This window comes from Mobula hypostoma, chromosome 20, assembly GCF_963921235.1.
Source record: "Mobula hypostoma chromosome 20, sMobHyp1.1, whole genome shotgun sequence".
Taxonomy (NCBI): Eukaryota; Metazoa; Chordata; class Chondrichthyes; order Myliobatiformes; family Myliobatidae; genus Mobula; species Mobula hypostoma.
Genome location: NC_086116.1, coordinates 44833942 through 44861049, shown reverse-complemented (window position 1 = coordinate 44861049; position 27108 = coordinate 44833942). Strand labels below are relative to the sequence as shown.

The window sequence follows — 27108 nt, the reverse complement described above, 5'->3', positions numbered from 1 at the left end:
TGTTTATTCGCAAGAAAAACATATATTAAAGATAAATTGTTCACAGTTTACACAAAGAAGTCTTGGACCTTATTATCTGCTGGTACTACACTTCCTCTGTAACTGTAAACAACAGGAATTCTGCAGATGCTGGAAATTCAAGCAACACACATAAAAGTTGCTCGTGAACGCAGCAGGCCAGGCAGCATCTCTAGGAAGAGGTGCAGTCGACGTTTCAGGCCAAGACCCTTCGTCAGGACTAACTGAAGGAAGAGTGAGTAAGGGATTTGAAAGTTGGAGGGGGAGGGCGAGATCCAAAATGATAGGAGAAGACAGGAGGGGGAGGGATGGAGCCAAGAGCTGGACAGGTGATAGGCAAAAGGGATAGGATCATGGGACAGGAGGTCCGGGAAGAAAGACAAGGGGGGGGGACCCAGAGGATGGGCAACGGGTATATTCAGAGGGACAGAGGGAGAAAAAGGAGAGTGAGAGAAAGAATGTGTGTATAAAAATAAGTAACAGATGGGGTACGAGGGGGAGGTGGGGCATTAGCGGAAGTTAGAGAAGTCGATGTTCATGCCATCAGGTTGGAGGCTACCCAGACGGAATATAAGGTGTTGTTCCTCCAACCTGAGTGTGGCTTCATCTTTAAAGTAGAGGAGGCCGTGGATAGGCATATCAGAATGGGAATGGGATGTGGAATTAAAATGTGTGGCCACTGGGAGATCCTGCTTTCTCTGGCGGACAGAGCGTAGATGTTCAGCAAAGCGGTCTCCCAGTCTGCATCAGGTCTCGCCAATATATAAAAGGCCACATCAGGAGCACCGGACGCAGTATATCACCCCAGTCGACTCACAGGTGAAGTGTTGCCTCACCTGGAAGGACTGTTTGGGGCCCTGAATGGTGGTAAGGGAGGAAGTGTAAGGGCATGTGTAGCACTTGTTCCGCTTACACGGATAAGTGCCAGGAGGGAGATCAGTGGGGAGGGATGGGGGGGGGAACGAATGGACAAGGGAGTTGTGTAGGGAGCGATCCCTGCGGAATGCAGAGAGAGCGGGGGAGGGAAAGATGTGCTTACTGGTGGGATCCCATTGGAGGTGGCGGAAGTTTGGGAGAATAATATGTTGGACCTGGAGGCTGGTGGGGTGGTAGGTGAGGGCCAGGGGAACCCTATTCCTAGTGGGGTGGTGGGAGGATGGAGTGAGAGCAGATGTACGTGAAATGGGGGAGATGCGTTTAAGAGCAGAGTTGATAGTGGAGGAAGGGAAGCCCCTTTCTTTAAAAAAGGAAGACACCTCCCTTGTCCTAGAATGAAAAGCCTCATCCTGAGAGCAGATGCGGCAGAGACGGAGGAATTGCGAGAAGGGGATGGCGTTTTTGCAAGAGACAGGGTGAGAAGAGGAATAGTCCAGATAGCTGTGAGAGTCAGGAGGCTTATAGTAGGCATCAGTGGATAAGCTGTCTCCAGAGACAGAGACAGAAAGATCTAGAAAGGGGAGGGAGGTGTCGGAAATGGACCAGGTAAACTTGAGGGCAGGGTGAAAGTTGGAGGCAAAGTTAATAAAGTCAACGAGTTCTGCATGCGTGCAGGAAGCAGCGCCAATGCAGTCGTCGATGTAGCGAAGGAAAAGTGGGGGACAGATACCAGAATAGTCACGGAACATAGATTGTTCCACAAAGCCAACAAAAAGGCAGGCATAGCTAGGACCCATACGGGTGCCTATAGCTACACCTTTAGTTTGGAGGAAGTGGGAGAAGCCAAAGGAGAAATTATCAAGAGTAAGGACTAATTCCGCTAGACGGAGCAGAGTGGTGGTAGAGGGGAACTGATTAGGTCTGGAATCCAAAAAGAAGCGTAGAGCTTTGAGACCTTCCTGATGGGGGATGGAAGTATATAGGGACTGGACATCCATGGTGAAAATAAAGCGGTGGGGGCCAGGGAACTTAAAATTATCGAAAAGTTTAAGAGCGTGAGAAGTGTCACGAACATAGGTAGGAAGGGATTGAACAAGGGGGGATAAAACCGTGTCGAGGTATGCAGAAACGAGTTCGGTGGGGCAGGAGCAAGCTGAGACAATAGGTCGGCCAGGACAGGCAGGTTTGTGGATCTTGGGTAGGAGGTAGAAACGGGAAGTGCGGGGTGTGAGAACTATAAGGTTGGTAGCAGTGGATGGGAGATCCCCTGAGCGGATAAAGTCGGTGATGGTGTGGGAGACAATGGCCTGGTGCTCCTTAGTGGGGTCACGATCGAGGGGTAAATAAGAGGAGGTATCCGCGAGTTGTCGCTGCGCCTCGGCAAGGTAGAGGTCAGTACGCCAGACTACAACAGCACCCCCCTTATCAGCGGGTTTAATAATAAGGTTAGGATTAGTGCGGAGGGAGTGGAGAGCAGAGCGTTCCGAAGGAGTGAGGTTGGAATGGGGACAAGGTGCGGTGAAGTCGAGACGGTTGATGTCCCGTCGGCAGTTAGCGATAAAGAGATCCAGAGCAGGCAGAAGACCAGAGCAGGGTGTCCATGAAGAAGAGGAGGGTTGAAGACGGGAGAAGGGGTCATCGGTGGGGGTGGAAGAGTCCTTGCCGAAGAAGTAGGCTCGGAGACGGAGACGGCGGAAGAAAAGTTCCGCATCGTGGCGAACATGGAACTCGCTGAGGTGTGGGCGAAGGGGGACAAACGTGAGGCCCTTACTGAGAACAGAGCGCTCTGCCTCCGACAGTTGAAGGTCGGAGGGGATGGTAAAGACCCGGCACGGATGAGAGCTGGGATCAGAGGGCGGAGGGGGGAGGCTGGGGGTGTCAATGGAGAGGGGAGGGTTGGGGTGAGAGGAAGATGGAGCCTCTGAGGGCCCAGGAGCTGACGGTGAGATCTGAGGGAGACAGAGTTGCAGAGTGCTGGTGGGGGAAGGGGAGACGGGAGTCACAACAGCAGCACATAAAGACCCGGCCTGGAGTTCAAGGCTGGAGTCGCAGTTGGTGGTTGCGCAATCGCTTCGAATGTGTCCATGGCCGATCCTGGAGTCCGGGTTTTGAATATGCCCTGAGGTGTTGGAGCCGCCGAGATCAATGGCAGAGGCAATCTGAAGTTCATGCCTGCTAGTTTCATGGCCAGCAGGCTCTGGAGTCCGTAGATGTAGGATCTTGCGATCTTTGCCTAACATGACAAAGTCAAAAAAACAGCGATTGCAGGCGTGAATCTGACGGAGGATGAAATAACAGGTAGGACCATTACAGACGGCGAAGAAAGTGTCCCGAAGGTGTGGAAGGGTCTGGGATAGGGACACCAAGTACCTCCTCATGGCGGAGAGAGTCGCCTTCAGAGCTTGACGGGAGAAGCGGCGAGAGGCAGAGTCAACAGAATGTGAGTACCTGGGATCCTCATCCAAATTGAGGTCCAAATTGAGAGGCTTGGAAACGAATCCTAAAGCCAACTGGAGTAAGTTGGCGACGGAGGCACGTTCCAAGAAAGGATATATGGCTGTGATAGCGAGTCTGAGTCAAAGTGTGGTCGAAAAGTTGAAGAGCCGAAGAAATTACAGATGGGGAGCAGTGAGAGATGGTTTCACTGAACTCCCGTCGAAGAGAGGATCTAAACTTCTTCGGTGTAGGCATCACCGGAAGAGGCTTCGCAGTAGTGAATTTAAACGCAAACAACAGGAATTCTGCAGATGCTGGAAATTCAAGCAACACACATAAAAGTTGCTGGTGAACGCAGCAGGCCAGGCAGCATCTCTAGGAAGAGGTGCAGTCGACGTTTCAGGCCCAGACCCTTCGTCAGGACTAACTGAAGGAAGAGTGAGTAAGGGATTAGAAAGTCTCTTACTCACTCTTCCTTCAGTTAGTCCTGACGAAGGGTCTCGGCCTGAAACGTCGACTGTACCTCTTCCTAGAGATGCTGCCTGGCCTGCTGCGTTCACCAGCAACTTTTATGTGTGTTCCTCTGTAACTGTGACAGTTTTTTCTGCATTCTGCTATTGTATCCTTTGGAATACCTCAGTGTCCTGTTGACATGGTCTGTCGGAATGGCACGCAAAACGAAGTTTTTCACTGTACATGTGACAGTAATAAACCGGTTTATCAGTTTGCAAACATCACCATATTGTGAACTGCGCACATAAACTGAGGTTGCATTTCTTTCTAAGCATTATTGACAGCAGTGTCAGTCCTCTTCATTTTAACAGTGAGGCGGAGGACACGAGGGAGGAGGAAGGCACAAACAAGTTGGGTTACCAGGTTTTAAGATGGAGACAGCAGCCAAAGTAAAGTTACTTTCACTTCTTCTCCAGTGTGAGGAGTGAGTGCAGAAATATTAAGACACAGGAGCAGAATTAGGCCATTCAGCCCATTGAGTCTGCCCCAGCAATCAATCACGGCTGTTTTATTTTGTCTCGAATCCTATTCTCTTGCCTTCTCCCCATAACGTTTGATGCCCTTACTAATCAAAAACTGCTTTAGATATGCCCCATGACTTGGCCTCTGCAACTGTCAGTGGCAACGAATTCCACACATTCATCAACCACTGGCTAAAGAAATTCTTCCTCATCTCTGTTCTAAAAGGACATCCTTGTACTCTGAGGTTGTGCCATTTGGTTCTAAACTCTCCCACCATTGGAAACATCCTATCCATGTCCACTCTATATAGTCCTTTCAATATTCAATAGATTTCAATGAGATGCCCCCCTCTGTCCCCATTCTTTTAAACTCCAGGCCCAGAACCATCAAACGGCCCTCATGTGTTAACCCTTTCATTCCTGGGTTGATTCTCATGAACCTCCTCTGGACCTTCTCCAATGCCAACACATCCTTTCTCAGAACACTCCTTTGGCAAATGTAAGCCAGAGGTTTGCTTCAAGTTGAAACAATGTCAGACCAATAATGGAATGAGGAACAGATGTAAAAGGTAGAGAGTGCCAGCAACTTGCTGCTCATTGAAGCCACTTTGGTCAGATGCTAGCTTCCAGAAATATTCCAGCACAAGCATCGTTTCTGAAAGCAAAACAAAAAGGGGGTTGATTATCCTTACTGGAATGAGGAGTTTACAAAATGGGTTACAAATATTTTTCTTTTTTCCTGCCAACTTTCTCCTGTGTTTTCCTCTCCTGAAGCAATGGGCTTCCTTTTGGATATCCTCCTTCCAGCTCAAGTAGGAACTCGAGAGATTTTGCAGATGCTGGAAGTCCACAGAAACACAAAATGCTGGAGGAACACAGCAGGTCAGGCAGCATCTATGGAGGAGAAATAAGAGTCAATGTTTCAGGTTGAGACCCTCCAACAGGACTAGAAAGGAAGGGGGAAGAAGCCAGAAGTTTATAGGGAAAAGGCAAGAGAACAGGGTTAAGAGGGAAAATAAATCAGCCGTGATCGAATGGTGGAGCAGACTCAATGGGTCAAATGGCCTAATTTTGCTCCAAGTCTTATAGTCTTATTTATGGAGGCAGTGGGGTGTAAGTGGAGTCCATGGAGGGGAGGCTGGTTTCCATGCTGTGCTGAGCTGTATCTACAATGTGACAGTTTCTCATAATAAAAACATAATATATCACACTGATCCCAAAGTTTGACGCACAGACCACCTCACTTTTGGATGCCAAGCCACAAACAAATTTGTTGTTCCCTTCGATGTGGGGTTTTGCTGTCGGGGAGGTATTACACAAGAGAAAATTTTGGTTCATAAAGTAGTGTTTGAAAAACAAGAAAAGGCCCTGTAAGGAAAACACATGGCTGCCAGCTGTGGGTTTCAGCATTATACCGCTCATAAACTCATGATTAGCAGCTGAGAGATTGCTCGATATGTGCAAGCTATGCACTAGCGATAATATCACTGACAAAGCTCTGTGCCCTGATCCTGATGGTCAGAATCGATGTTTCATACATTCAGTCCAAAAGCAAATAGGAACACAAGAGATTCTTCAGATACTGGAAACCCAGTGCACACACACAAAACACCGGAGGAATTTAGCATCTCAGGCAGCATCTATGGAAATGGATAAACAGATGGCGTTTCGAACCAAGACCCTTTATCAGGACCCTTCATGAGGAGACTCTATATCTACTTGCCATTTATGGAGTGAAATGAAAGTCACAGTTTGGAGCTTCGGAACAATCCCTTACCCTTTCCACCTGTCACCTTCTAGCTTTTAACTTCATCAGCCTTCCCCACCCACCCACCTTCCTCACATCTGTGTCAGCACATCTTCCTCCCCACACACCCCCTCTTCCACTTTCTTTTTCTGGCTTCTGGCTATCCCCTTCGTTTCCAAGCCTGATTAAGTGTCTCGCACAAAATATTGGTTATTCATTCCTCTCCATAGATGCTGCCTGACCTGCTGAGTAGATAGATGATCTGGATTCCCTGCACTGATTCCTGGGGCACGAGGCATGTCCTATTTGAGAAGATGAAGAAATTAGATCTGTATTCTGTGGGTTTTAGAAGAATGACGGGTGATTGTGTTCAAAGATGAAAGATCCTAAGGGGTCATGTCAAGATCTTAGCACTATTTGGAGAACCTTGAAGGAGGGGACACAGATACAAGATTACAGTGTCAGTCACTTAACTGAGGTGCATTGAAACATTACAAAAAGTAGTAAATCCTTGGAATTCTCCTCCCCCCCCCCATCTCTGTGGAAAGTGGACCACTGGGATATTTCAAGAGAAGTACCTCCTCATCTCCTCCTTCATCACCATTCAGGACTCCCAACAGTCCTTCCAGGTAAGGCAACACTTCACCTGTGAGTCTGTTGTGGTCATCTACTATATCCAGCGTTCCTGGGCTGGCTTCCTCTACATCAGTGAGACTTGCCATAGACTGGGGTGGGGGTGCTTTATTGATCATCTGCTCTGTCTGCTGCTGAAGGCAGGATCTCCTGGTGGCCATCCATTTCATTTCAACTTCTCATTCTGATAAGTTGATCCATGACTCCTCAACTGCCACGATGAGGCCAAACTCAGGATGGAGAAGCGACACCTCATCTTCCATCTGGGTGGTCTCCAACCTAATGGCATGAACATCAACTTCTCTAATTGCAGGTAATTTCTTCCCCCACCCTTCCTCTCCCCCTTCCCTTTCTTCCATGGTCCTCTGTCCTCTGCTATTAGATTCCCCATTTTCCAGTCCCTTATCCTTTCCACCTGTCACCTTCTAGCTTTTTACTTCATCAGCCTTCCCCACCCACCCACCTTCCTCACATCTGGTCTTGCCTGTCACCTGTAAGCATGTCCTCCTCTCCCCCCCCCCACTTTCTTTTTCTGGCTCCTATCCCCTTCATTTCCAATCCTGATTAAGTGTCTCACACAAAATATTGATTTTTTTTAGATTATGAGGACACGCAGTCCTCTTTTATTGTCATTTAGTAATGCATGCATTAAGAAATGATACAATGTTCCTCCAGAATGATGTCACAGAAACACAAGACAAACCAAAACTAAATCCGACCAGCCCTCTGACACCGAGCACCGAGCACCATCTCTGCCGAGTGCTTCGACCCCAGCCCCGGCAGCAGGCAATAGGCAAAGCCGAGGATTTGGGGCCTTCCCCTCCGGAGATTCTCGATTGCACAGTAGCAGCGGCAGCGAAGTGGGCATTTCAGAAGCTTCTCCAGGTGTTCCTCTGTGCTTTTTCACGTCTGTCTCCATCAAATCAGGATTGTGCACAGCCCTATTTAACAAATACGATATCATTTCGGAGTGGCCGCGCACGCTGCGTTGCACCGCCATCTTCTCCTCCCCTCTCCATAGATGCTGTCTGACCTGCTGAGTTCCACTAGCACTTTGCATGTGTGCTCTGCATTTCTAGCATTTGACCATAAGACCATATGACACAGGAGCAGAGTTAGGCCACTCAGCCCTTCAAATCAGTTCTGCCATTCTATCATGGCTGAATGGTCTGCATTCAATTCTTGCATCCATCATTCCCATCTGCAGAATCATTTGTGCGTAGGAGGTAGATATATTGAAATTGGTTTATTATTGTCATATGTACTAAGAAACAATGAAAAGCTTGTCTTCTGTACTGGTCATACAGATCAAGTCATTACACGGTGTACTGAGCTAGAATAAGGCAAACATTAACAATATAGGATAAATGGTAAAAGCTACAGAGCAAGTGCAGTGCTGGTAAACAATAAAGTGCAAGATCATAACAAGGTAGACTGTGAGGTCAAGAGTCTATCTTATCATACAAGACAACTATTGTATATTTAATATTTCTGTTATATTTGAGTATTATTGTAAATACATTGATCAAGCATTCTTGTTCATTTAAATAATTCATCATGGGTTATATGTTAAAAAAAACGTGAACTGCATACTTCATGACATCACCATGTCATATGTGCATGCCTCGCTTAAAGCAAACACAAAGTTAGACTCATATTTCGGACTCTCCTACCTTTTGATTCTGCTTATGAAACCCAAAGCATTCAGCAATAAGCAAAATGTTTGGTTCTAAATGTTCCTGCATTACTCTCACGATATTAGCAAACCTCATTTCAGCTGGTTTAGTTGGAACAGGCAACTGTGGGTTGGGAGGTAGGGATCTTCAACAATAATTTGGGCCCTTTATTTGCAACGCTCATGGTAAATGTCATAAATGGAGAGGGGGTGGGAGACACCCTCATGATCCTCTTGGCAGTTTTTACAACTGTCACTCGATGGGTTGAGTGGCCTCCATCTATTCCATCACAGCTCAATGATGTTCACACCCCTCTCAATCTTCCCTACTACCCTGCAAAATGAAACCTTGATCGATCAAATGATTGGCGGTTATTTTTTAAAATTTACCTTCTGTATCAGTTAGGTTGTGGTCCACAGCCCTCAGCCCTCATGAAACAGGACAAAAACATCCCCGTTCATTTCCTGTCGAGAGTTGGTAATCACCACGGAGAACATGTTTCTGATATTGCTGTAAATAGAAGCAAAGGAAACCTTCTCTGATGTGTGACTAAATGCGTTGAAGCTTGCTTCGTGTCGTCAGCGATGAACACAACTGTTAGTTATCCGAAGGTGTGCCAAAAATAAAAAGTTCCAGTTTACTGCCTGATGTGCTGAATTTTCTCTGGTATTTTCAGTGTTGTTCCTCAGTGCCTGAGCCTTTTAAGAGGTGGCCACATTGCAGTAGTCTGGCGTCACGTATGGACCAGACTGAGTAGGAGTTTTTAGATACTTCCCTGAACTTGCCTCACATCTAACAAATATGTAGACAGCCTCAAAGGAGTATGAACAGATCCTCGAGCCAGCAGCCGGGGAGTGGGATTAGACTTCTTTCAATTTGTTGATTCCAGGTTTTTATTTAATTCAGTTTGCTTCAGTTCTCAATTGGATGCTAGTGTGGGATATATGAGTACCATAGCAATCAGCGCAACACTCAGAGCGCCAGTGATCACCGATCAGGGTTCAGTTTCTGCTGTCATCTGTATGTTCTCCCTGTGACTGTGTGGGTTTCCTCTGGGTGCTCCGGTTTCCTCCCACATTTCAAAAGGCATAAACATTTGGGGTTAGTAATTTGTGGGTGTGCTATGTTTGCACCGGAAACATAACGACACTTGCAGACTGCCCTAGCAGATCCTTGGACTGCGCTGCTCATTGACACAAAACGAAGCATTTCACTGTATGTGAATTTCCACAAGCTCATTCGTAAGGCCAGTGATGTTGTGGGGATGGAACTGGACTCTCTGACGGTGGTGTCTGAAAAGAGGATGCTGTCCAAGTTGCTTGCCATCTTGGACAATGTCTCCCATCCACTACATAATGGACTGGTTGGGCACAGGAGTACATTCAGCTAGAGACTCATTCCACTGAGATGCAACACTGAGCGTCATAGGAAGTCATTCCTGCCTGTGGCTGTCAAACTTTACAACTCCTCCCTTGGAGGGTCAGACACCCCGAGCCAATAGGCTGGTCCTGGACTTATTTCCATTTGGCATAATTTACATATTATTATTTAATTACTTATGGCTTTATATTGCTATATTTGTACTCTATTCTTGGTTGGTGCAACTGTAACGAAACCTAATTTCCCTCGGGATCAATAAAGTATGTCTATCTATCTATCTATGTCCTGTTGCTTTGATGCACATGAGACGTATAAAGCTCATCTTAAATCTTTTAGTTTTTTTTAATAATATGATGCTATACCCTCTTCTCGTTGGGCAGGCAGAACAGAAGCCTGAAGTCCCACACCACCAAGTTCAGGAACAGCTACTTTCCTACAGCCATCAGGTACTTGAACCGAGCTGTACAACCCCAGCACGACCTCAGCAATGGAACACCACCGCCTAGCTCTTGCACTACCATAGATAGTTTTTTTTTGCACTAACATCTCGTTTTTGTTTCTGTTTCTTTTTCCTCTCTTTTCACTACCTTGAATAATTTATGTACAATTTATATTCTGTGGGATGTCTGTACCCACGCGCCTACGATGCTTTTGCAAACGGGCTTTTCACTGTACCTGTACCTCACCATACTTGGGCACAGGACAATAAACTCAACTTCGCTTCACTTGACTTAGAGATAAAGATTAAAGATTAGTTTTATTTCACATGTTGATTAGTTTTTTAAACTAATCAATAGATCCAAGTCCGAGTACATCTTCATGCAACTGAATCCTCAATTTTTTCACTTGCAGACCCCAGTAAATTGGGATTAATAACAACATCTCCACAATCTCCCTCAGCACAGGTGCACCAAAGGCTTTGTGCCCGGCCCCCTGCTCTACCTGCTTTGTACTTACAACTGTAAGGCCAAGCACAACTCCAAAGCCATATTTAAATTTGCAGACGACACCAATGTTGTTGGCCAAATCAAAGGTGGTGATGAATCAGCATAAAGGAGGGAGATTAAAAATCTGGCTAAGTGCTGCCATAACAACAACCTCTCACTCGATGTCAGCAAGATCAAAGAGCTGATTATTAACTTCAGGAGGAGGAAACGGGGGGTCCATGAGGCAGTCCTCATCGGAGGATCAGAGGTGGAGAGGGTCAGCAACTTTAAATTCCTCGGTGTTATAATTTCAGAGGATCTGCCCGGCACTTAAGTGCCATTATGAAGAAAGCACGGCAGCACCTCTGCTTTCTCAGAAATTTGCTAAGGTTTGGCAGCTTATCTAAAACTTTGACAAACTTCTACAGACGTGCGGTTGAGAGTGTACTGACTGGTTATACCATGGGCTGGTATGGAAACACTAATGTCCTTGAATGGAAAATCCTACAAAAAGTAGTAGATACAGCCCAGTCCGCCATGGGTAAAGCTCTCCCTACCACAGAGCACATCTACATGGAGTGCTGTCGCAAGCAAGCAGCATCCATCTTCAAAGACCCCCACCATCCAGTCCATGCTTTCCTCTCACTGCTGCCATCAGAAAGAAGGTACAGAAGCCTCAGGACCCAGGAGCCGTTATTACCCCTCAAACCTCGGGCTCTTGGACCAGAGGGTATTTTCACTCAACTTCACTCACCCCACCACTGAACTGTTCCTACGACCTACAGACTCACTTTCAAGGACACTTCATCTCATGTTCTCGATAGTTACTGCCTATTTATTTTATTTATTTATCTATTTATCTATCTATCTATTAATTAATTAATTTATTATATTTCATTTTTGTCTTTCTTTTGTATTTGTATTTGTTGTGTTTTGGACATTAGTTGTCTGTCTGACCCGTGGGGTGCAGTCTTTCATTGATTCTATTCTGCTTCTTACACTTACTGTGATTGCCCGCAAGAAAATGAATCTTAGGATTGTGTATGGTGACATATGTACTTTGATGATAAATTACCTTTGAACTTTGAACATGTACATTGAAACATCAAAACATAAAAAGTGAGATGTGTAATTTGTGAGTACAACATACACAGTATGTCCATGTATGTCTGCGCAAGTCTAAATGTGCATTTGTGTATCAGAGCTTGTGTGTGTGTGTGTGTGTGTGTGTGAGCATGTGTCTCTGGGTGTGTGTGGGGGGGGGGGGTGGAACCATAAATCCTGCCTTTCACTGATAAGGGATATTGAGACTCCCCTGACCCAGAAGCCCCGATGCTTTGGTTGACAATGGACACGATGGAGCAGATGGTGGCATCTGGGAAACTTTATGCAGTCTAAAAATGCAATAATCACACTGGAGTCATTCTTTTCTAAATTGCCCTTTTTCTGAGATACCAGGTTATTCGAGAATTGCTGAAGCATTTGTCAAGCCATACACACTGTCTTAGGAGACCTGGTTGTGGTTAGAACCATGGACCTTTAAAAGGTCTACTGACCTCTGCCGTATGGACCTCCTCTTTCTCAATACTTGATGCTGCAAACTATTAGTTCAGATGGATCTCTGGCACCCAGCAACTGTGATCTATTCAAATGACATGAAAACAAACTCAAGATGCTGGAAATCTGAAATCAGAACAGAGAATACTCAGCAGGTTGGGTAATATCAGGGGAGAGAGAACCAGGCTGATGTTCCTGAAACTTTGCAGGTTTGAGACCATCAGTCTGATTCTCCCTATTGACGTTGCCCCACCTTCACTTCAGAATCATGTTTTTGTCTTGCAGTGCCATGCCAGACATAAAAATTGGTACAAATTTCAATAAGAATATAAATAAATAGATAGTGTGAAAAGAGAGTAAAATAGTGAAATGGTGTCCATGGACCATTCAGATACCTGATCGTGGAGGGGAAGATGCTATTCCTAAAATGTTGAGTGTGTGTCTTCAGGCTTCTGTACCTCCTCACTGATGGTAGTAATGAGAAGAGGGCATGTCCTGGGTGGTGACGGTCCTTCATGATGGATGATGCCTTCTTGAGACATTGCCTAGTGAAGGTGTCCTCAGTGATAGGGAGGCTAATGCACATGATGGGGCTGGCTGAGTTTACAATCCTCTGCAGCTTTTCCCAATCCTGTGCATTGGTGCCTCCATACCAGTCTTTCAACAAGTCCTGCTTTTACTATAATCTAGTCAAGCTGGATGATCAGACAATCACATAAAAACTTTAACTAAAAATGAATGGGAAATAATTAAACTGTGTACAGAAGGTTAAATAAAGGCTGGGACAAGAACACTGAGTGGCCACTTTATTAGGTACTTCCTGTATGTAATAATGTGGTCACTGAGTATTTGTCCGTGGTCTGCTGCTGCGGTAGTTCATCCACTTCAAGTTTTGAAGTGCTTTGTGTTCAGAGATGCTCTTCTGCACACCACTGTTGTAACATGTGATTATTTGAGTTATTGTCATCTTCCTGTCAACTTAAACCAGTCCGGCCGTTCTCCTCCGAGCTCTCTTTATAACCAAGTGTTTTCACCCACAGAACTGCTGCTCACTGGATGTTATTTGTTTTTCGCACTATTCTCTGTAAAGTCTAGAGAGCGTTGTGCGTGAAAATCCCAGGAGATCAGCAGTTTTTGAGGTACTCAAACCACCCCATCTGGCACCAGCAATCATTCTATGGTCAAAGTCAGTTAGGTCACATCTCTTCCCCATTCTGATGTTTGGTATGAACCTGTTGACCATGTCTGCATGCTTTTATGTATTGAATTGCTGCCACATGATTTGCTGATTAGATATTTGCATTAACGAACAGGTGTACATAAGTATCTAATAAAGAAGCCAGTGAGTGTACAATCGGTAAATTAGACCCCAATCATGAATATAACAACAAGTAAAAATAGTACTTGGAAGAATTATGTGAGAGAACTACAGCACCAACAAGTTATATAAAACTTCAGTGAATTTTTAATAAAGTGTAAGTTGCCAAGGTATTTTACAATGGGACAGGTTTATAAAAGTCTGAAAAACTCAATGGTTGGAGTAATTTCTTTGATTGCATTTTGGCAATAACTACAGATCCAAGTTTTTTATTGCCATGGACATGCACACACTAATTCAGTAATAATTCCAGGGAAGTTAGCTTTTTGCAGCAGCACCACAGCACATTACAAGAAGACAACTATAAATTAATATCAACTTAAGTTAACATAAATTATACATAACTTACACACATGCAAAATAAATATAATGACTCTAGTTCATGATTGAGGGAGAGAAAAAAGAAATATTGCTTGAAGTAGGGTTAGGATTTTTCTTCCCCTTTCGTTCTTACCCTCTCACCCCTTCTCTTCTCCTCACCTACCCATCACCTCCCTCTGATTCTACGTACTTCTCCATCTCTTCTTCCCAAGATCCACTGTCTTCTCCTATCAGATTCTTCTTCTTTACCTCTTCCACTAACCACCTCCTAGCTTCTCATTTCATTCTCCTTCCCCCTCACCAAGCTTCACCAATCATCTGCCAGCTTGTATTCCTTCCCGTCCCCCACCTTCTTATTCTGGGTCTTTCCCTTTCCTTTCCAGTCCTGATGCAGGGTCTTGGCCTGTAATATCAGCTGTTTATTCCTCTCCATAGGTGCTGCCTGACCTGCTGTGTTCCTCTAGCATTTTGTCTGTTCTGCTCTGGATTCACAGGGTCTTGCAGAATCTCTTGTGTTTAGGTTTTAGAGGTCAGTTCGAGGATCGAAATTGGAATTGCTTTATCTTCAACACCAAGATACAATGAAAACCTTATCTTGTTTACTGTTCATTCAGAGCAGATGCATCGAGGTAGAGCAAGGTAAAGCAATAACAGTGCAGAATAAAGTGTAACAGCTACTGAGAAAGTGCATTGCAGGTAAACAAGAAGGTGCAAGATTACAACAAAGAAGATTGTGAGGTTAAGAGTCCAAATTATTGTACCAAGGAATGATTTAATAGTCCTATCATAGCGGAATAGAACCTGATGGTAGTGAAGAAGAAGCTATTGTTGAACATTGAGATGTGGATCTTCAGGCTCTTGTACCTCCTATCTGATGACAGCATGGAGAATAGGGCATGGCCTGTGTAATGTATGGATCTATTTCTTTTAGCACAATGACTCCCCTTAGAAACGCTTATTGACTGATAACATAACCATGTGCATTGATCTGTGGCTCTGTGCATGCGCATTCTCCCGTGTTCTCTCTCGCTGCAAAGAGAATACACCAGTTAACCTCACCTCCGCGTGCGTGCTTTTATTTAACTGATGCGTAGTTGTACAGACACAACAAATTGATGATGAGTACGAGCCTGAATATCACAGATATCACCAACTGCACTGGCAGTTACGAGCCGGCGGAATTCAAAAGAAGCAAGAGGAGAGAGAGAATCAGTATAGAGACGGCCGCCACTGGCAGTAGCGAAGGGATGCATGAGTAAGAGTGCATGGTACACAGTGAGAGATGCACAACCAGCAAGGTTAAAGTGAAAATAGTGTGACGATGGCCTTAGTCAGGAAAGTTGATGAATTTGACAGTGTAATGTGGACTGGAAATTGTATGTTGAGAGGGTTGGACTGTATTGTAATGCAAACGATATGGATGAGGTAAAAAAGGACTCCATGCTTCTTAGCTTAATGGGTGCTTAAAACATACAGGTTCTTACGCAACTTAGTAACTCCTGAAAAGCCAGCAAGCAAGACATTCAACAAAATTGTTGCAATTTTACAAAATCACTTGAGCCCTAAACCACTAGTAATAGCTGAGAGATTTAGATTTCACAAAAGGAGCCAATCACAGGATGAAAGCATTTCCAAACACATTGCAGAACTGTGACTTTGGAGATGAACTTTCTGATGCACTAAGAGACAGGCTTGTATGTGGTATTATTAATCAAAGAACTCAAAAGATGCTATTGTTAGAAAGAGATCTAACGTTAAAACGGGCATTGACCATTGGCAGGCGGGAAGTGGGTTCCAAAGATTGACTTGCCACAAGCCTATGTGCAAATGGTGATTGAGGAGTCAAGCAGGAGGTTCCTCACTATCAACACTCACAAGGGACTGTTCCAGTATAATTGTCTCGTCTTTGGCATCACATCAGCTCCAGCAATTTGGCAAAGAGCAATGAACTCAGTGCTCCTAGATATCCCAGGAACACAATGTTACCTTGATGACATCATCATGACTGGCAAGAATGATGAAGAGAATCTCCAGAATCTTGGTAAGTGCTTACCAGGCTGAGTGAGTACGGTCTGCGTGCAAAGAGAGAGGAATTTGAGTTTTTCAAGAATGAAATCTCATATTCTGGACATGTCATTGACAAGGATGACTTGCATATGTCACAAGAGAAAACTGAAGCGGTCCTGCAGACACGCAAACCGGAAAATGTGTCGCAACTCGGGTCATACTTGGGCCTTGTAAACTACTACCACTGGCTTCTCCTAAACATTGTTACAGTGTTGCACCCATTGAATGCACTATTGCAAACAGGAGCAAAGAGGGAATGGTTAGAAAGATGTGAAAGAGCATTCAAAGAAACAAAGAGACTAATAACATGAGATGAACTGCTCACCCATTATGACCCATCCCGGCCCATCAGACTGGTGTGCAATGAGTCCCCTTATGGCATTGGAGCTGTCTTGTCACACATTATGAAAGATGGATCTGAACACCCGATTATGTTTGCTTCAAGATCACTGATGAGCACAGAATGCAACTGTGTACAGATTGATCGAGAGGCCCTTAGTCTAGTATAGGGAGTAAAGAAATTCCACCAATACCTCTGTGGACAGAAGTTTATTCTAGTCTCAGACCGCCAGCCCCTTGTGTCCATCTTCAATCCCAGGAAGGGAATTCTAGTTATGTCTACTACCGGTTGCAACATTTGGCACTTTTCCTAGGAGTGCACTCTTATGACATAGAGATCAAGGGTACCAAACAACACAGCAAAGCAGATGGCTTGTCACGTCTTACACTATAGGCAACTGAAGAAGAAAATTCTTCATTCTGTGACCCAGCAGAGGTGTTCCACACAGCACTGGTGGACCAGTTGCTGGTAACAAATTCTGAAATACAAAGAGAAACAAGGAATGACCTGACCTTGTCAAAAGTCGATGACATCACCATGCAAGGATGGCCAGCTCATGGTAATCCTGTGTTTCCAGGGTTCTCAGTGAGATGAAACCAACTGTTGGTAAGTCAAAGAATGCTGATGTGTGGATCTCGTGTTGTGGTTCCCTCTAAACTGTGCACCAGAGTGTTAGAGATCTGCATGAAGGACACCTGGGTACAATCAAGATGAAGAGTCTCACCCGGAGCTACTTGTGGTGGCTAGGAATAGATAGACAGATTGAAGTCTTGACCAAAAGCTGTTCAGTTTGCCAGAAAGTTCAAAATGCACCCCCACAGCCACCATTACACCCATGGGAGTCACTGTCTTCACCATGGCAAAGAGTACATATTGACTTTGCTAGGTCATTTATGAACTCCAGGTGTCTGATTGCTGTGGATGCTGATCCAAATGAGGTCATACCAATGAAGTCAACCACATCAGAAAAGACTGTTTCTGCTCTGAGGTCTACCTTCTGCAGGAATGGCTTACCTGAACAAATTGTGAGTGTGATGTCAGGAGAGTCCCAGCTATTCATGAAGGAAAATGGCATCAGATATTTCAAGTCAGCTCCTCACTATCCAGCAATGAATGGATTATCTGAAAGGTTTGTCCAAACCTTCAAGAAGTCCATTAAAGATATTGAAAGGAGGACATTTCTCTACAGCACAAGGTGGACAACTTCTTTTTTGTGTATTGGAACTCTGTTCATGTGATGAGAAATCTAACACCTGCAATGCTGTTCACGAACAGGAATCGGAGATTTCGCACAGACCTCCTGAAACCAGATCTACAGAGGGAAGTGCAGAATAAACAGCTCAGCCAGTTGCCAAGTAAATCAGTAAGGAGCTTCAAGTTTGGATGGGAAGTCCTACTGCATGTTTACTGAGAAGACAAGTGGACACCCGGGAGGATAGCTACAAGAACTGGATCACTGATGTACCAAGTGGATGTTGGAGATGATACATGGAGACATCATGTGGACCAGATACTGAATGCTGAGCTGAAGAACACACCTGAGTCGACTGCATCCAACAAGATGGACACCTTACAGTCACCGGACTCGCCTCTCGGTGATGATCATGTCGCCAACAGCAACAGGAAAGTTGTCTTTGACAAGACACCTGCCAAACCTGATGCCGCTCCGCAGGGCCAAAGGCGCTATCCTGAAAGAAACAGAGCGCCACCCAAAAGACTGAACCTCCAGTATAATGAAGTTAGTTCTGAACTGTTTTGGTGAAAACATGTTTATTTGAATATGGCTTGTCAAAGGGAAATCAAATGTTTTGTTACATATGCAGTTTTATGTTACATTAATCTAAAGGGGCGGGGAGGAAGTGTAATGTATGGGTCTATTTCTTTTAGCGCAATGACTCCCCTCAGCACTACTTATTGACTGATAACCTACCCGTTCGCGTTGACCTGTTCCTCTGTGCACGCACATTCTGCCATGTTCTCTCTCGCTGCAAAGTGAATATACCAGATCATCTCACCTCTTCGTGCACACTTTTATTTAATTGATATGTGGTCATACAGACACAACAGCTTGGATGGTGTGGGTCCCTGATGATGGATATTGTCTTCCTGAAACACTGTCTTTTGTAGATGATTGACAGATTGACAGCGTGTGAACGGGGCGGGGCGGGGAGTGATGTTGAATCATAGTGATGTCTGCCTTACCTAGACATTAATTTCTGTCTGCTCTCTGTACAGTGCCAGCCGCCTGGGTTTGATCCTGATCTCAGGTGCTATTTGTGTGGAGTTTACATGTTCTCCCTGTGATGGTATGCAGTTCCCCACACAGCCCAAAGCCGTACAGGTAGGTTAACTGTCTACTGTGAATTAGACCATAAGACATAGGCGTAGATATAGGCCACTCAGCCCATTGATGTTACTGCACTCTTCCATCATGGCTGATTTATTCTCCCTCTCAACCCTATTCTCCTGCCTTCTCTCTGTAACCTTCATCATCCTTATTATTTAAGAACTTATTAACTTCCGCTTTAAGTATACCCAATGACTTGGCCTCCACAGCCATCTGTAGCAATGAATTCCACAGATTCACCACCCTCTGGTTAAAGGCATTCCTCCACTTCTCTGTTTTAAAGGGATATCCTTCTATTGTGAGGCTGTGCCCTCTGCTCCTAGACTCTCCCACTATGAGAAGCATCCACTCCACATCCACCCTATCTAGGCCTTTCAATATTCGATAGATTTCAATGTGTTCTGCCCTCATTTTTCTAAACTTCAGTGACTACAGGTCCAGAGGTATTATTTAACTGAACAAGAGAAAATCTGTAGGTGCTGGAAATCCGAGCAACACATACAAAATGCTGGAGGAACTCAGCAGGCCAGGCAGCATCTATGGAAAAGAGAACAGTTGACGTTTCAGGCTGAGACCCTTCAGCAGGACTGGAGAAAAAAAAGATGAGGAGTTATGTGAGGAGAAGATGGGAGGAGGGGAGGAAGGAACACAAGGTGATAGGTGAAACCAGGAATGGAGGGAGGAGTGAATAAAGAGCTGGGAAGTTGATAGGTGAAAGAGATACAGGGCTGGAGAAGGGGGAGCCTGATAAGAAAGAACAGAAGGCCATGGAAGAAAGAAAAGGGGGCTAACATTCATGCTCACAATGCTTAACATAACATCACATGAACACAACAACACAGCCCACAAAAAGCAACAAAACAGCAACAGCAAAACAAATCCCTTTCGTCCCTCCTACCCTCCACACCAACACACACGGGAAGCCGTCCAACTCCAAAGCAGGCCCCCAAGCCCCCAGTCTCCAAGCTTGAGCCATCAGGCTTCAACTTCTGGACAATCGATCGACCTACAGGCTCCAACCTTTGGTGCCAGCCCCGACTAATCAATCAGCTCCGGGCCCAAACTACAGGCACACGGACTGATTGATCCTTATGGCTCCTCATGCTTCCTGATCACTGGCCTTTGAACACGAAGTGGAGGCCAGGACCGTGGATATTCTTCGTAACCCACCCACGTCCCTGGACTTTGAACGCAGAGCAAAGGCCTGACCTCTAACTCCTTCACATCCCTGTCCCTAAATCCTAATCTGACCACTATCTTCCCTCTCTGTCTCTAAAAGCATCCATATGATTTCAACTAAGTTTCAGCTACAACTTTGACAGAGACCATAGCTCAGTGCCGTTTTGAAAATAAGTCTCACCAACACAACAGGCAGCCTGTGAACACCTCAAAAATGGCACAAAATTGAACCACCTTCACTGCCTGCATCTGGCCACATGGCTGAAAGGCTTCTCTGTATGAATTACATTTGCAGACAGGATTACATAATGATTAGGAACAGACCATGTAAAAAGAACTTTAGGATTTGTAGGTTATTGAATGAGGAGACCACAGGATATTGAATCAAGCCAAAAAAATACACAAATATAAAATTACTAACATTTATTTTGAGTTGGCAAGGGCATTCTGTCTTAATTATGTGTTCCAAGCTTTGCCCCGGTTTATGAATGTTTGCCCAAACCTCTGTGAAGACACATAGCTACAGTGACAACTTTCAATTCATTTCTATGGCATTTACAATACAGAAATACCATCCAAGGCTGTTCAGCGGAACAATTATTAATAAGATTAGCATTAGCTTTATTAGTTTTATTTGACATGTGTTCATGGAAACATCGAAGCGTACAGTGAGAAGAGAACACAGTTTGAGGATGTACTGGAGGAAGCCCGCAAGTGGGGCCGTGCTTCTGGCACCAACGATGCATGCCTATAATTTACTGACCCTAAACGCTACTGCAAGTCTTTGAACGTGGGTGGAAACGGGAGCAGCTGAAGGGAACCTATGCAGTCACAGGGAGAATGCACAAGCTTCTTACAGACAGCAACGGGAATCGGAGCCTGACTGGTGATGGCCGTCGCTGTAAAGTGCTTGCACTAACTGCTGTGCTACTGTACGGACGTGTAACTGTAGATATCGAAGTACATAGTGGAGATATTAGGCTTTGTGGACCAGAAACCTGGGCGTGGAGTCATTGAGTCATCCAACATGGAGGGAGGCTCTTCAGCCCAACTGGTCCAAGATGGCCATGATGCTCCAACCAAGCTAATGCCGTTTGCCAGTGTTTGGCCCATATATTCCAAACATTTCCAATCCAATCGATTTTTAAAAGTTGTTACTGTACCCGCTTCTGGCAGTTCATTCTGCATAGATACCAATTCTTGTGTAAAAAAATTGTTCCTCAAGTTCCTATTAAATCTTTGCCCTCTCACCTTAAACCTATGCCCTCTGGTTCTTGATTCCCCAACCCTGGGCAAAGACTGCGTGCATTCACCCCTGCATTTTTTATCTTATGATTTTATGCACCTCCATAAAATGACCTCTCCATTAGATCCATAAAGGTCTACTTTGTTCCAGTGAATAACATCCTAACGTCCATCCTCTCCGTATAGCTCAGTCCCTAAGTCCTGGCAGCATCCTTGTAAATCTTTTCTACACTCTTTCCAGTTGAATAACATCTTTCCCAAAGCAAGGCAACTAAAGCTGAACACAATACTCCAAGTGTGGCCTCACCAGCATCCTGTACCACCGCTCCATGACCCGTCAACCCTTCAACCCCTGATTGCTGAGGGCCAGCGTGCCAAAGGCATTCTTCACCCTGTCTCTCTGTGACTGCACTCAACAAGACAGGTTTTAAGAAATAGTTTAAATGAGGAGAGAGAGTAAGATGTAGAGGTTTAGGGAAGGGTATTCGAGAGGTTGGGACATTGCCAACTCTCAGTTCAGTAGGCTAATAACAGTGGGATAGAAGCTGTCCTTGTACCTGGTGGTATATGTTTCCAAGATTTTTTATCTTCTGCTGGTGTGAGGGTTTGGAAGAGAGAATGTACAGGGTAGGTAGATTCTTTGATTACATTAACTGCTTTACGTAGACAGCAAGGAGTATACGCCCTGGATGGGATGCTGGTTTGCATAATGTGACAGGCTAATGTGTCCAAAACTCTCTGCAGTTTCTTGTTGTAATGGCCAAACCAGTTGCCATACCATGCTGTGAGGTAACTGCATAGGATGCCTTTTATGGTGCATCACTGAAAATTAGTGTGGGTCAACAGGAAATGGCAAATTTCTCCAGCCTCCTGAGAAAGTAGAGGTGCTGGTGAGCTTTCTTGGCCATGACGTCTATGTGGTTGGACCCCACAACAGGCTACTGGTGACAATCAGTCTAGGAATTTGAAGCTCTCTACCCTCTCAGACTGATTATTGCTTGCCAGTTACAGTACATTAAGAACTGAAGGCTGATTCCCGTTTACACCAAGAAGCTAAACAAAGAGTGTTGGTTGGAAATTTAGCCTAACTCTTAGGTCTTTAGAAGTGTCAGCTGCTGTGTTTAGAAAGCTGAGCTTGGCCTAAAAGAAGAGGTCTCTGGCCTTGGACAGTGAATATCCGTCATGCACTGTTGATGTCGAGGGGAGCATTTGCGCCACCCCCCTCCCTGAAGTCAAAGACTGGCTCTTTTGTTGACTTTAGGGGGAAGGATGTTGTCACGACACTATGTCACTAGGGCCTCGATCTCCTTGCTGTATTCTGACACATTGTTGTTTGAGATATGACTCAAGCAATTATGAAGAGGTGGCATAGTAGTGCAGTGGTTAGCACAATGCTCTGTAGTAGCAGTGGCTCAGGTTCAATTCCCACCACTGTCTGTAAGGAGTTTGTATGTTCTCCCCATGACCATGTGAGTTTCCACTGGGTGCTCTGGTTTCCTCCCACTGTTCAAAGATGTACCAGTTGATACTGTAGGTTAATTGGTCATTGTAAGTTGTCCCATGAGTAGGCTAGGGGTTGCTGGGCGGCACAGCACAAAAGGCCGGAGAAGCCTGTTCCCAGTTGTATCTCAATAAATAAATCAATAATAAGACATGACTTCAAAACCGAGCGTGCTCTGGGCTGGAATGAAGAGATTTCTGGAGACAGCAAATGAACGTAAGTTTGTGCAGAGTTGAGATATGGATTAACCTTGAGTTTATTGAATGGCAGAATAGGCTTAGGAGGTCATACACTGATTCCTGCCCCAAAGTAAATTTTAAATCAAACTTCTATGTGTTTTTAATTTGCTGTGTATACTTTACTGCAGAACTCCTGGCACTGAATCATAAGGTTATGGGTTTAAGTCATCTTCAAGAGATTTGAGCAAGAAAGGGCATTTTGAACCTCAAACAGTGTCATTCTGTTTATTCATTTTAACCAAAACATGGAAGAGTACCGTGAGGAGCAGACCCTGCCAGCCCAATGATCTGTACCGTCCAGCAACCCACCCTACTTAATACTAGCCTAAACACAGGACAATTTACAATGTTAAATTAACCCACGTACCGGTATGGCTTCGGACTCCAGGAGGAAACCTGGAGGAAAACCTTGTGGATCACAGGGAGACTGTACAAGCTCCTGACAGACGGCATCAGAATTGAACTCTGAACCCTGGAATGCCCCGAGCTGTAATGGTGTTGCACCAACCGCTACACCACTGTACAGTAGAAGGTAAAATGCTGATGTAAATTATTGTAGCTATGAGCAGGGATTTCAAATGTTTGCTGGTGTCAAAGTGTAGTTTGCTGTCATGGGCACAAAGATAAAGATTTATAAAGTTTCATTTTATTTGTAAAATGTACGTCAAAACATCACAAGATCACAAGACAAAGGAGCAGAAGTAGGCCATTCAGCCCATCGAGTCTGCTCCGCCACTCCACCATGAGCTAAACTACTCTCCCATCTAGTTCCAATTTCTGGCTTTTCCCCATATCCCTTGATACCCTCACTAATTAGATACCTATCAATCTCCTCCTTAAACACCCTCAATGATCGGGCCTCCACAGCTGCATGTGGCAACAAATTCCATAAATCCACGACCCTCTGGCTAAAAAAATTTCTCCTCATCTCTGCTTTAAATGGGTACACTCTTATTCTAAGACTGTGGCCTCTTGTCCTGGACTCACCCACCAAAGGAAACAGCCTTTCCATATCTACTCTGTCCAACTCTTTAAACATTCGAAATGTTTCTATGAGATCCCCTCTCATTCTTCTAAACTCTAATGAATACAGTCCAAGAGCCGACAAATGCTCCTCATATGTTAACCCTTGCATCCCAGGAATCATCCTCATAAATCTTCTCTGAGCTCTCTGCAACATCAGTACATCCTTTTTAAGATAGGGGGCCCAAAACTGCACACAGTATTCCAAATGAGGTCTCACCAGTGCCCCATAGAGCCTCATCAATACTTCCTTACTGTTATACACTATTCCTCTTGAAATGAATGCCAACATTGCATTCGCTTTCCTTACTGCGGATCCAACCTGGTGGTTAACCTTTAGGGTATCCTGCATAAGGACCTCCAACTCCCTTTGCACTTCCGATTTTTGAATTTTCTCCCCATCTATTTAATAATCTGCCCGATTATTTCTTCTTCCAAAATGTACAACCGTACATTTCTCAACATTGTATCTCACTCTTTGCCCACTCTCCTAAACTGACCGGTGAACTGTGCCATTTGCGTCAAAGCGAATTAGCGAGAATTTTACTGGGCAGCCCGCAAGTGTCACAATGCTTCTGGAGTCAAGATAGCATGCCCACAACTCACTAACCCTAACCCGTATGTCTTTGGAATGTGGGATGATACCAGAGCACCCAGAGGGATCCTGCGTGGTCACGGGGAATATGTGTAAGCTCCGTATAGACAGTGTCAGGAGTTGAACCCCAGTCCTGCGGTAAAGTGTTGTGCTAACCTCTATACTACTGTGCCACCGAGTATATGAATGCACAATTGCAACGTTCTTGATTTCCTAATCCTGGAAAAAAATGCTATGCACATTCACCCTACCTCAAAGTTCAATGTTCAAAGTTCAAAATAAATTTATTATCAAAGTACTGATGTGTCACACCCCTCATAATGTTACACACGTGTGTATAGACACCCCTCATTCTCCTGCACTCCAGTGAGAAATCTTCCAGCCCGCTCAATCTCTCTCTATCATTCCACAGAACATGTCACAGTCTCCACTGACTTCATCATCAGGCTGAAGATGCAAAAGTCTGACAGCACGAATGGCCATGACAGTTTCAATACCACTGTTATAAGACTATTGAGTGGTACCCTAGCATAATAAGATGGACTCTTGCCCTCACAATTGACCTCATTATGTCCTTGCACCTTACTGATCACCTGCACTGCACTTTCTCTGTAACGGTAACACTTTATTCTACATTGTTATTGCATTCTCTTGTTGTGATGAAATGATCAGTATGGATGACCCACGAAACAAAGCGTTTCGCTGTATCTCGGTACATGTGGTAATAATAAATCAATTTCCCAGCCTCGAATTCACCAATTTTTGTTCTAAAGGCATCCTTATAAAAATTGTGTGTAATTTGTATAATTTATGCTTTTCTGGTGAATGTCGCCATGCGCCTGTAATGCCGCTGCAGGTAAGTTTTTCACTGCACCTGTGCAATATATGCACTTGTGCATTTGACATTAAACTCAACCTTGACTTCAAATGTAGGTCACATGGAGCTTCTTCCCCCGTCCTGTCCAGGCCTGATGAAGGGTCTCAGCCCGAAAAGTCGACTGATTATTCCTCTTCATCACTCCAGTCCGACCTGCTGAGCTCCTCTAACGTTTTGTGTGTGCTACACATGGAGTACTTGAGAGCCAAAGATTCTGACCTGACTAAATCACTGAGTTGGGAATAAGTGATAACACAGAACATAGAACACTACAGCACAAGAACAGCCCCTTTGGCTTATCATGGGCCAAGCTAATTAAACTAGTAATTAAATGCCTAACTCAACTAATCCCTTCTGCTCGCACAATAAAAGTGATCCCTCTATTGTCCGCACATTCATGTGTCTAACAGCTTCTTAATCACCTCTATCGTATCTGCTTCCACCATTAACCCAGAGCCTATTTTAGAAACCTACTGTTCACTGTGTAAAAAAAACTTACCTCACACATCTCCTTTAAACTTTACCCCTCTCACCTTAAGTGCATGCCCTCTAGTATTTTGACCCTGGAAAAGAAAATACCATCTGTCTCCTCTATCTATGCCCCTCATAATCTTATAAACCTGTCAGATTTCCCCTCAGCCTGTGACACTCCAGAAAAAGCAACCCAAGCATTGACTCTTAATTTCTCTCCATAGATGCTGCCTGACCTGCTGAGTCCCTCCAGCATTTTCTGTGTTTTACTCTGGATTTCCAGCATCAGCAGAATCTCTTGTGCTTATATTTGTCCTTAAACCCACATATCTTGCCATTACCGCTGTGAGATCTTGCTGTGTGCAAGGCAGTTCTTGAAGATACAAGAGTGTGCTCATCTTTCAGCCTCTGCCTCTGTCTCACACCTTGCTACCCCCCCACTTGGTTCCTTCATTCCCCTCCCCGCTTGGTTCCACCTATTCCCTGCTAGTCCCTACCTCATCTCTCCCTCCATCTCCTCGCAACGCTTTCAGTTGTGATGCAGGGACTCAACTCAAATTGTTAACCATTCCTCTGTTTCCACAGATAATACCATAAGACATAGGAGCAGAATTAGGCTGTTTGTTCCTTTGAGCCTGGCCCACCATTCAGTTATGGCCAATTTATTATCCCTCCAAGCGGACCACAACCTTTCATGGTTTGAAGGCTTGTGTGCCTCAATGACTCAGAGAGCTACTCTATGTTGGCTGGAGTCAGGGCTTTATGCTTTGGCTCATGGTAGGGTCACCCCTGCCAAACAGGTCGAAGGGTAGAGGCCAGACTAAGGGTAGTCTACTGGTCTTCCAGGTTTGGGGCTAACAACCCTGACTGATAAGGCAAAACTGTTACAGAAACAGCAATGAAGAATCTGTCTACATCTGAGAGTGACAGAATTCCTGAGTCTCCACCTGGGACTTGTGTGACTGACAGTAAACGGAGAGGAAGCTACTGACATGATGAAGGAAGCCCCGAACACTGCCAGAGATGGAGGACTTCATTGCTGCCCTAAACGCCAGTGGTGTAATGGGCAATAAGTAAGTAATTTATTATCCCTCTGCCTTCTCCTTGTAACCTTTGATGCCTTTACTAATCAAGAACCTATCAACCTCCACTTCACATATACCCAATGACTTGACATCCACTGCCACCTGTGGCAATGAATTCCACAGACACATCACTTTCTGGCTGAAGAATTTCTTCATCAACTCTGCTCTCAAGGGATGTATTCCGAGGCTGTGCCCTTTGGTCCTAGACACTCCTACT

At 44.8% G+C, this 27108-nt stretch overlaps 1 long non-coding RNA gene across 2 annotated transcripts in view; it reads left to right on the top strand.

Annotated features, from left to right (window-relative positions):
- Positions 1–3024: 3024 nt before the first annotated feature.
- Positions 3025–27108, top strand: part of LOC134359474 (uncharacterized) — a 34928-nt gene continuing 10844 nt past the window's right edge. Inside the window, exons 1-4 of one of the 2 annotated variants that reach the window (XR_010021122.1) lie at positions 3025–3334; positions 10121–10186; positions 18565–18670; positions 26697–26879. This is a non-coding gene — a long non-coding RNA (uncharacterized LOC134359474). The remainder of the gene's footprint in view (positions 3335–10120; positions 10187–18564; positions 18671–26696; positions 26880–27108) is intronic. The other variant, XR_010021123.1, reaches the window with a different exon arrangement.